The sequence below is a fragment of the Myxocyprinus asiaticus genome, chromosome 4, assembly GCF_019703515.2.
Source record: "Myxocyprinus asiaticus isolate MX2 ecotype Aquarium Trade chromosome 4, UBuf_Myxa_2, whole genome shotgun sequence".
In the NCBI taxonomy this organism is placed as follows: domain Eukaryota; kingdom Metazoa; phylum Chordata; class Actinopteri; order Cypriniformes; family Catostomidae; genus Myxocyprinus; species Myxocyprinus asiaticus.
In genome coordinates this window covers 38,615,390-38,627,497 of record NC_059347.1, presented here as the reverse complement: position 1 = coordinate 38,627,497, position 12,108 = coordinate 38,615,390, and the positions used below count along the sequence as shown (strand labels likewise).

Here is a 12,108-nt window from a genome sequence, read left to right as displayed (position 1 = left end):
TCTCATCCAAAACCGATTGTATTGTTTCAGAGACATGGATTAAATCACTCAAGTCACACGAATTGCCTTCATGTCCTTTTTGGACATGGAAGTTTTAGACCCCATTAACTTGTGTTGAATGGATTAACTATATGTATGACAAAACCTTTGTTTGTGTTCTGCATAAGAAAGAAAGCCATATGAGTTTGAAATGGCATAAGGGTGAGTAAATGATAAGAAAATTATAATTTTGAAGGTGAACTACTCCTTTAAATGACTTGTTCGAAGACAAAATGGTCATAGTGTACAGAATAATGGAAAGATCAGGGAAATTAAAAATTGTGTTTTCCAGGCCTGGAAAATAATGGAAATATTCTATAGTACATATACATTGTTCTAGTTGCGCTCTGCTCTAAAACATTAAATCAGCTAGACATTACTATTGTACAGACTAAAGTAATACCTGCTCACAGTGGTGTCGAATTTGTAAGCAAATCGTTCTGTTTAGTCACCGGTTTACAAATCAGTCTGAATAATTTGTTAGAGAATTTGAATCTGAAGTCTGAATCAAAATCATTCACCCCCATTGAGACTCACATTATACATTGTAGATTCAAAAGTAAAAGCATTAGAAAAGGGAAGAAAAGTGCATTGCAACAGTGCATCTTTATTATGAAAGAGGTTTTTTTGTCAACTTCATCTAATGTAGCAACCAAAGGCTGGCGTTGATGCTGACACCCGGGAGCCAAGTCATCACTCTGACTAAACAACCACACATAAGCACTTTTCTACTGCTACATGCACTGACAGCACTGCAGAGCTTAAACCTAAACAGTATATCTCGCACCATACAGTACAAGCTGTCAGTGCTCCTTTCAGGATCTGTCTGTCTGTAAAGTGCCTTTCATATGAATTGCGTCAGCGCTTCAACGCATCACTCAATACAAGCATCATGCGCCGCTTTAACCTCCAGATGAAAAGCACTGCCATGCATCATCGAATGTCATGATGTGCTGTTGACGTTGGAACGTACAACTCAACGCATTGTAGGATTATCCACGAACGAAGCCATCAAATGAACACAACACCAAATTCCACAGATCAGAGAGAGCACCCACCAAGCCATTAGAGAGTCATAAAAACGAATCCATGGCACCTAAATTGCTGAAGGAGACCGTCTCTACCATTCCTGCTTAATCTCAAACTAGGGTTTGTAATGACAGAGCTAACCCATATGGACAACCCTTCTTTGTTCCACAAACTTAAACCCTCTGTAAGACCAAATGACCAAGTAAGACCTTGTGACCTTAAATACATAAATCCGCGACCATATCAGGAAACGGAGACTCGTGAAGGAATCCATGAACGTTGTACCTTCACTGAGTTAACCCTCTTAAATGTACAGAATGCATTTAAACCTACAATGTACACAGTACCTAGCCTTGCTAGATAATTCTGAAAATTACTTTGACCTGTGATTACTTTTATAACTGACAAATTAATGATTATAGCCGATGTACCTTTTAAAATGTGTAGTGATTTGTTATCACTTCTAACTAACAAATCGATGATTATAATCTTTAAATCTTGTACTAATCAAGGCTTCACCTGTTAAAATACACTGACAATCAGGGTTCTCATAACATGTAATGTATTATCCATGTTGTAAAACCAATGAATTAACCAATATGATTGGTAATCAGGGATTTTCATGTTTTGTTACATGTGTAATATTTATGAAAGTGTCACATTTAGTATGTAAATGCTTGCTTGTTTACGTAGAGAATGTTGATGACAACGAATGTCATGTCTCTTGCAACGCTTTCAAGATATAAAAGTTCATGATTAAACATTCACTATTTTTGAGCGGGAATTTTGCACACAAAGGATCGTAAATCAACTCTGAAAAGGACAGACCAGTCGACCATGTGACTCTGAAAAGTCACTTCTGATTGGCTCAGGACGCCTATGGGGTGCAGCCAATTTCAGGTCAAATGTTTCCAAAACAGGAAGAATGTGCTGCTTCTCTCTTCTTCTGCTCTCTTGGAATCCTCTCTTGGAACCGTTGCTTGGCTCCTCTCTTCGGCTCTCTTGCTTCTTCCTAATCCTCCGTGCCATGTAGAGTCCAAGGAAAACTCGGGACACAAAAGTCCAGAGGAAGCCTCTCACTCTCTGCTCTATGGTTCAGACATCCAACGGGAGTCATGAGTCCTTCTTGCAGAAGGCCTCGCTCTTATCCAGACAATAACTATCCAATAATAACAGAAGTCCAAAACATCGACGGAATGAACTTTCAGCAAACAGCCAAAGAATCAAGCAACACAAAGAACGCAATGCAAGGAAACGCAACGACACACAAGTACATCTCCAGACTTTTGCTCAAAGTGCTGGTGTATTAGTTAAATACTTTGGGTAATCCGATTGCAAATCGTTGTAGACTCAAAGAAGGATAAATGGTTCTTAAGGCATTGTCACCAGACTCCATAAAGTTCATTTACTCTGTATTGATCATTTATTTCACATTCTGTTACTACTCACCAACCTGTTTCATGTTGTATGTGTTAGATTAGTTTTATGTTTACAATAGCAATAAAGTTTGTCTGTATTCAAAGATAATTTGACTGTGGTATATTTTGATAAATAATCTCATCCCTGTTTTTAAAAGATTTAGCTTCAAAGCTATACCTAAATATGTGTAATATTATTTTTAATAAGCCATGAGAATAATATTACTCCAATAAGAGAATTAATCATAATACCATTATTAAAGCTAATTCCTTACAATAGAAATTGTGAGCGGATACAGCGAGACGTTGTATTATGATTTTAATGGTGGAGAATTTTATTCAGACAAATAATCTAGTTATTTGTCATTTATCTAATTTGTAATGGTTGTCGAACGCGACTAATTCCATTATAAATTTCCTTACATAATAATGTAGAATAAGAACAGTTTAATTTAATTCCTAGCTCACACATACTGTTTTCCTTACATATAATGGTGGGGGTACGCAGGCACTTTAACCCATCCCGTGTACATTTATACTACCAAATTTCCTACATATATTGGTGGTCGAATGCGGCCAAGATTCATAAACAAATTAATTAATTATTTACATATAAATTCACTACAGCATACAGTATAGTTACCCACAGGATCAGTGTCTCTTCCATTGTTTTGATTTTATTGTCTAGTAATCATGGACTGCGTAAAATGTCAAATTTAGTGCTGTCGGCTTTAACACATGCAATTAATTTAAAATGTATAATGCGTTAATTTTTTCTTAATCGCGATAAAGGCATGTACCGATTTGACATAAGATTTTGACATTTTATTCCGCTCTGTGTGAGTTCTGAACACTTGTTAGAGGGCGGAACCCTTGTGATGTGTCCAGTGGGGACATTACACTTGGTTACACACTACAAACAAACATACAGTGCATCCGGAAAGTATTCACAGCACTTCACTTTTTCCACATTTTGTTATGTTACAGCCTTATTCCAAAATTGATTAAATTAATTATTTTCCTTAAAATTCTACAAACAATACCCCATAATGACAACATGAAAGAAGTTTGTTTGAAATCTTTGCAAATTTATTACAAATAAAAAATGAAAAAAATCACATGTACATAAGTATTCACAGCCTTTGCCATGACACTCAAAATTGAGCTCAGGTGCATCCTGTTTTGACTGATCATCATTGAGATGTTTCAACAACTTGATTGGAGTCCACCTGTGGTAAATTCAGTTGACTGGACATGATTTGGAAAGGCACACACCTGTCTATATAAGATCCCACAGTTAACAATGCATGTCAGAGCACAAACCAAGCCATGACGTCCAAGGAATTGTCTGTAGACCTCCGAGACAGGATTGTATCGAGGCACAGATCTGGGGAAGGGTACAGAAAAATTTCTGCAGCATTGAAGGTCCCAATGAGCACAGTGGCCTCCATCATCCGTAAATGGAAGAAGTTTGGAACCACCAGGACTCTTCCTAGAGCTGGCCGCCTGGCCAAACTGAGTGATCGGGGGAGAAGGGCCTTAGTCAGGGAGGTGACCAAGAACCCGATGGTCACTCTGACAGAGCTCCAGCATTTCTCTTTGGAGAGAGGAGAACCTTCCAGAAGAACCATCTCTGCAGCACTCCACCAATCAGGCATGTATGGTAGAGTGGCCAGACGGAAGCCACTCCTCAGTAAAAGGCACATGACAGCCTGCCTGAAGTTTGCCAAAAGGCACCTGAAAGACTCTCAGACCATGAGAAACAAAGATTGAACACTTTGGCCTGAATGGCAAGCGTCATGTCTGGAGGAAACCAGGCACCGCTCATCACCTGGCCAATACCATCCCTACAGTGAAGCATGGTGGTGGCAGCATCATGCTGTGGGGATGTTTTTCAGCGGCAGGAACTGGGAGACTAGTCAGGATCGAGGGAAAGATGAATGCAGCAATGTACAGAGACATCCTTGATGAAAACCTGCTCCAGAGCGCTCTGGACCTCAAACTGGGGTGAAGGTTCATCTTCCAACAGGACAACGACCCTAAGCACACAGCCAAGATAACAAAGGAGTGGCTCTGGGACAACTCTGTGAATGTCCTTGAGTGGCCCAGCCAGAGCCCAGACTTGAACCCGATTGAACATCTCTGGAGAGATCAGAAAATGGCTGTGCACTGATGCTCCCCATCCAACCTGATGGAGCTTGAGAGGTCCTGCAAAGAAGAATGGGAGAAACTGCCCAAAAATTGGTGTGCCAAGCTTGTAGCATCATACTCAAAAAGACTTGAGGCTGTATTTGGTGCCAAAGGTGCTTCAACACAGTATTGAGCAAAGGCTGTGAATACTTATGTACATGTGGTTTTTTATTTTTAATAAATTTGCAAAGATTTCAAACAAACTTCTTTCATGTTGTTATTATGGGGTATTGTTTGTAGAATTTTCAGGAAAATAATTAATTTAATCCATTTTGGAATAAGGCTGTAACATAACAAAATGTGGAAAAAGTGAAGCGCTGTGAATACTTTCCGGATGCACTGTACTTTCTCTGTGCTGGAGAAAGGACCTCTAATAAAACAAACGCTTAAGTTCTTCGCATCTTTTGTAAGTCAGCATTTTACCACATGGAGGGTCTGCTGATGCTCTGCTCAAATGTAACATAATTTCAACTTTGTACCCGTTGCTGCCGAGCTTCTCAGTGTCAGCTAATGATTACGTGACAATTTGGATGAATTATATTTCCATCGGCAGTGCCAGCGCTAAAAGCAGAATGTGGCTGGGCGGGGCCGGGTCGTGATTCCACACACCCGGCCCCTAATTAGGCTGATGAAGAGGGATAAGGGCGACCGGAGACGGCAGTGCGACAAAGAGAGTGACAGACAGTTGTCCGACACCTTTATGTGTTTGTCCTTTTGGTTTATTTTATTATTAAAATATTATTTATGTTATCAAGCCAGTTCTCGCCTCCTCCTTTCCATCGAATGTGTTACAAAGAACAAGACGCGCTTTTCATATGGAGTTCAACACGGCGCTTGTTGCCCTGAAACAAATCATGTGCATTCCGAATACAAAGTGAAAAGACAGCATAATGACAGTAAATATTGTTGAGGATGAGGGTTAAAGAGACTTAATGCACATTGCAATGAATAGTAATTCTATCAATCAGTCAACATCCCACTTATACTTTGGTAAATGTTTAATGTTACTTGTGTTGGGCCTCATGTATTCAGATAGAAAACAAAGGCAGGCCTAACACAGTCGTAAAAACATAACTCAAGCCCCCACATTCCATGTCGTAAATTTTACTGATAAAAATTGCGCCAAAGTCAAACAAAGGGAGTCCAAAACGTAGCTTTTTGCTGCTCTCCGGTGCAACCTCGTGGCATAAGGAAGTAATATCCGACTTGAAACTGTGGCCATACAATCTCCATCTCGCTGGACGTCTCTGAGTGATCTGAGTGATGAGCACAGCTGCTTTCTCTCCAGCTATCGTGAAATCAGCTTTCGGGCTGTCACTTAATCATCTCTCTCTCTCTCTCTCTCTCTCTCTCTCACTAACCACACTGACACACACACACACTGTCACACACACACCTCATGTGTTATAGGATTATTTTTATTTCCATATCTAATCATGTCACTGTTTAGTTTGTAGTTGTAAGTCGGAAGTTTATTGACTGCATTGTATTAATTATTAATTGATATTACTGCATAAATAAACTTTGTTTATATTACAAAGAGAAGTGTTTTGGTTTGTTTTGCATATGCCTGTGTCATGCTGACCGGATGTCAGTGCTCGGATTCAAACCTTCATTCATTGTTTTTTTTTCCCGAAAATCGATATTCTTCGGATGTCGATTTTCCTAAGAAAACAATCTAATATTGAGACTGTTTTAATATTCGGTTATTAGTCCCTGATTTCAGGGTGGTGCCCCGTCAATGTTAATCCTTATTAATATTCTATTGATTTTTGATAATTGATAATTATCTTTGATGATTGAATTTGAATGATCAATAAGCTAGTATTAATTTTAATTAATGTTTCATTGATGTTAACAATTAATGATTTTCTTTGATAATTGTTGATTTTTAAGGATTAAAAAAAACTAACATTGATTCTCATCAATGTTCTATTGATTTTAATAATTAGTAATTATCTTTGATAATTATTAATTATTGCTAATAACCAAACTTGCTCCTAAATGTAGCACACTACATTTACTGGAGCCCCATATGAGGTTTTAATGAGTTAGATTCAATTGATTAATTTAAATATTAATTAATAACTACAGAAATAATTATTAATTATTTCTGATAGTAACACTGATCTAAACAACCAGTAAAGCCCTACACTTGAATTGGTGCTATTTAAGTTAATTACTGTCTTTGTACTGTGGAGGTTGGAAAATGTTAATAAAGCATTATTGTTACACATTTTTTTGTTATATTGTGTTGTTCTTTCCAAAGAAGGAAATACATGCATTTTGACAGGAAATAAGTATATATAATGTCAAATTTCATCACTTTAAAATCTGAGATTAATCGCAGTTAACTATGAGAAATCATGAGATTAATCGTGATTAAATATTTTTATCTACTGACAGCTCTAGTCAAATTTTGAATTTTGAATTTTGAGCGTCATTTTACAATGCTTGCCAGGGGTAATGCTGTAGCTTAATGAATTGCTCCTAAGAGTTCAGTGCATTGGGGAACTTTGACACGGATCATGTAAAAAAGAAACTTAAGAAAGAATTTCTCAAAGCTGGGACCATTATCTCAGGCAAAGCATTCCATATCTGTTTCAGTATTTTATGGAAAAGGCTTTATGAAAAGGCATTCTGAAGATTGCTGCATATGACATTTCATGCAAATCTCTTTACTCATTCTCTTATTCTATCCGGTTTCTATTAAAAAAAAAAGTAACTTTAAAGCAGTAACTTTACCAGCCTGATATAATATTCAGTTTTGAATGTTACATGCAACCTTTTTCACAGCAGTCTGATGAAGTAAGAATGTCCTGGTTACTTTCGTAACCTCCATTCCCTGATGGAGGGAACGAGACGTTGTGTCGATGTAGTGACACTAGGGGTCGCCCTTGGGAGCCCCAAATACTTCTGATCTTTGAGAAAAGGCCAATGGGAATTGGCGAGTAGAATTTGCATGCCACTCCCCCGGACATACGGGTATAAAAGGAGCTGGCTTGCAACCACTCATTCAGGTTTTGTGCTGAGGAGCCGAAGCAAGGACCCGGCAATTTCAGCGGGTAGTTCAGTGTTGTGGCAGGAGGGACACAATGTCTCGTTCCCTCCATCAGGGAACGGAGGTTATGAAAGTAACCAGGACGTTCCCTATCTGTCACTAACACAATGTTGTGTTGATGTAGTGACACTAGGGGTCCCTATAAAAAACGCCACAACTAGCTGAACTGTGTTACGTGAACTGGCGGTGCGAGATGGGCAGACCATTGTGTGCCTTGTAGCCAGTGCACCCGGCCATCACGTAACCTCTCCCAACGCTCTTACAAGCGTTGTATGGTCCCCTGCACCTCGGGGACAAGTCGACTGCCCAAAAAATGGGGACTGGCTGCCCCAGCCACGGCCTCTTCTCTTTCTTCTCCCCAAAAGGAAAAATCGTTCAGCTTGGGGCCATATAGCGTCCGCATCGGGGGGGTGTCACTCCCAAGGGGGAGGAAATTGTGTGGAAATACGTCACATGGTCTTACCGAGTCTTGTCGGCAGTGTCTCATGTGGAGAAGTCCCCATGGTAGGTCCTACCCAGGGGGGGAGGAGCTCTACAAACAAGGTGACCGGGGTCAGAAGGGCCTCTGCCCAAGGAAGACGTGGGTTCACCAATGGGGGAACTGTCTCGCGGAAGATACATCACATGGGGTTACATATGGGCAACCAGTGCATGTGGAGGACCTACCCCAGTACAGGGCCAAGTTAGCACACGTACTGGGCCGGCAACGAGTTTCTCCACAAACTTGCCTGCCACTGGGCTAAGGAGGAAGGACATCCAGGGTCCACGACTTCGTGAACATGACTGGGGGTAAAAAGCACACGTCTTCACCTCCGGGAGGGGAAAGGCGCTATACGCAAGCAGTACACCCGACCAGCTGTCTCTCAACTTACCTACTCGTACCTGACAACACACGGGACGAGACCGGCTCAACCCGGAGATTGTAGAACCTCGCGAAGGTATTGGGTGTTGCCCAGCCCGCTGCTCTGCAGATGTCTGCTAAAGAGGCACCATTGGTCAGAGCCCAGGAGGCCGCCACACTCCTAGTAGAGTGTGCTCGTAGCCCCAAGGGGGGTGGCACGTCCTGGGCATGATATGCCAAAGCGATGGCGTGAGGCGCGCCACCATAGAGACTGAGTCTAACTCCATGCCAAGAAAAGAGATGCTCTGAACCAGGGAGAGCTTGCTTTTTTCCCAGTTGACCCGAAGCCCCAGCCGGCTGAGGTGGCTGAGTACCAAGTCCCTGTGTGCACACAACAAATCCCGAGAGTGAGCTAGAATCAGCCAGTCGTCGAGATAGTTGAGGATGCGGACGCCCACTTCCCTTAGTGGGGCAAGGGCTGCCTCTGTGACTTTCGTGAAGGTGCGAGGTGACACAGACAGACCGAAGGGGAGGACCTTTTACTGGTATGCCTGGCCCTCGAAAGCAAACCGCAGGAAGGGCCTGTGTCAAGGTAAAACCGAGACGTGGAAGTATGCGTCCTTCAGGTCTAGCGCTGTGAACCAATCTTGATGCCGGACGCTCGCTAAAATGCATTTTTGCATCAGCATCTTGAACGGGAGTCTGTGCAAGTCCCGGTTCAATACTCGCAGGTCCAAGATTGGCCGCAACCCATCGCCTTTCTTTGGTACAACGAAGTAGGGGCTGGAAAACCCCTTCTTCATCTCGGCAGGAGGGACAGGCTCTATTGCGTCCTTCCGTAGAAGGGACGCAATCTCCGCACGCAAGGCAGCGGCATTCTCGCCCCTCACCAAGGTGAAGCGGACGCCACTGAACCTGGGCGGATGCCTGGTGAACTGAATCACGTAGCCAAGTCAGACGGTCCTGGTCAGCCACCGTGAGGAGTTGGGGAGTGCAAGCCACGCCCCCAAAATCCAGGCGAGGGGGACCAAGGGAACAATCGCGTTGGACGTACCGGCAGGTGGGGCCTCGCGGCAGGGTGGAGCCTGAGGTGCCATGTTGGGGGGCTTGAGCCCTGAACTCGTGGCCGTGCTGAGTCTGGGGACTCAGAAGCACTTACCTGGCTCCGTATACCCACCATAGGACCGGGACAGGGGCCTGTCGCAACCGTCCTGGCGTGGGTGCAATTATGCCACAGCTGGGTGCACGGTGGCGGGGGGCCCGCCTCCGGAGCGTCATGCCTGCCATAAATGTGCGGTGCCCGGCGATCGTGATAACGATGGCCGTGGACACCAAATGTGTGACCCAGGAAGTGAGGAAACCACTCTTTTCTTGAAAATGTGGGTACCGCAGCCCTTTGGCCGTGCGGCGAAATCATAAGAAAAGGAAAACAAGGATTCTTCTCCCGGCCCCCCACCGGGGGATGGAGTGGTCTGTTTACCAGCTCCAGGCCTGTAGCAGGTCTCCATGGGTCGCCAGTCTCAGGGGTGCTTCGAAGTCTTCCTCGTGTTCTTAGCGGTGGGCCGTGAGACAGGTGGCGTCTGCTTCCTGTGGGTGGCTCCACGCCAGGGCCGGCCTCCTGGGGCGGGCTGCGGCAGAGCCGGTGTTTTTGCCGCAGGGGGATGTCCTTGGCGACGAGCAGACAGGGTGCAGGATCTTGATCCGTGCCACGGCAGGATGTGCTGGACAGCCTCCGTCTGCTTCTTAACCGTTGAGAACTGCTGGGCAAAGTCCTTGATGGTGTCGCCGAATAGGCCAGCCTGGGAAATGGGGGCATCAAGGAATCGTACCTTGTAAGCTTCCATCTCAACCAAGTTGAGCCAAAGGTGGTGCTCCTGGACCACCAGGGTGGACATCGCCTGCCCGAGAGACCGTGCCATGACCTTCATCACCCAGAGGGCGAGATCAGTCACCGAGCGCAGCTCCTGCATCAATCCCGGGTCAGAACTACCCTCGTGCAGTTCTCTCAGCGCCTTCTTGGTGCACTTGCAGGAGAGCCGTGGCATGCAGGGCAGAGGCGGCCTGTCCAGCAGCACCATAGGCCTTAGTTGCCATTGACGACGTAAGCCTATAGGCCCTGGATGGGAGTCTCGGACAGTTCTGCCAGGTGGCAGTGTTTTGTGGACACAAGTGCACCGCAACTGTTTTATCCACCTGGGGAATCACCGAGTACCCCCTGGCAGCCCCACCGTCGAGGGTAGTGAGAGCAGAGGAGCCCATAAATCGGGTCCGGGCAGTGAAAGGTGCCTGCCATGATCTTGTGAGCTCATCATGCACCTATGTGGAGGGTTCCACTCCAGGCCGACGCTCGCAGCCGCCCGGGCAAGCATGGCTGCCAGCTCCGCGTCGGCCTGCGACTGGGCAACCACACCCGAAGGTGGGAGCCCAGCCGAGTCCTCAGCATCAGACTGGACGAGCCCGCTCTCCGATGCTGCGATCGACAGCTCATCCTCTTCGCAAGCCCCGAATGAGACTGCGAACTCGCCCTGAGACGAGCCGGCGGTCTCATCACAGAACTCGACCGGGGCGAACAAGCATGCTGGGGAATGAGAGGTCCATGGGGGCATACCCGTCGGAACAGCTCCCATTGGGGTCCCCAAATCACCCCCGGTGCTAACCGACACGGCCTCAAACCCGTAGGTAGAAGGGGAGCAGCTGGGGTGGCTTTCCCTCTGAGGAAGGAAAGCTGCGTCCGCAAAGTTGCCATGGTCATGTTCTCACAGTGAGGACATGACCCATCCACAAACGCTGTCTCCGCGTGGGCAGCGCCCAAGCGCGTAAGACAGCGATCGTGGCCATCGGAAGCGGAGCGGTAACAACCGCAACCAGGAATTATACACAAACGGAAAGGCATTTTTAAAAAGACGCTCTCCGTGAGTGCCACTCTTTTAGTAGGAAAATATACTTTTTTATTACGAAGAATATACTCTTTTAGCTGCTGAAGCACCCAGGAAGTTCTCTGCACACCACCGGTGCAAGAGGGGGAGAAACCGCTGTAATGCGCCATAAATCCAACAGCTTTCGAGGTGAATGGATCGGTGGAGGAATTCAGCTCGCTGAAACACAACCGCTCGGCTCCAAAGAAAAAATCTGAATGAGTGGTTGCAAGCCAGCTCCTTTTATACCCGTTATAACTTTTTTTTTTGTAGGGCGTCCATTTGTGCCACTCAGTGGTGTTGAATGTTCTTGTCAACATGCATCCTGCTCACCCTTCTAAACGGCATTAATGTACATACACAGACAAGCACAGAGAGCTTCCGATTTCTTTCTGCCATTTCGTTAGAAAGCAAAGCAGAAGTCAAACTGTCCCAACCAGCACCTCAGAGTGGTCTCTTTACTCATGTATGCCCTTGGAATGAGTCGAATGGAAAGAGTTGCATTAGCAAAATTTGAGCTGTTAAAGTGCACCAAGAGATCTCTAGGTGCAGATCTTCTGTTGCACTTGGGTCTGAATCCTATGTCCTGCAAAGAGGAAGAATTCCTGCCACACT

At 44.8% G+C, this 12,108-nt stretch overlaps 1 protein-coding gene across 1 annotated transcript in view; it reads left to right on the top strand.

Moving 5' to 3' along the window:
• LOC127440217 (multiple epidermal growth factor-like domains protein 9) overlaps positions 1-12,108 on the top strand; it is a 143,199-nt gene that overhangs the window by 89,938 nt on the left and 41,153 nt on the right. The gene's annotated exons all lie outside the window — the stretch shown is intronic.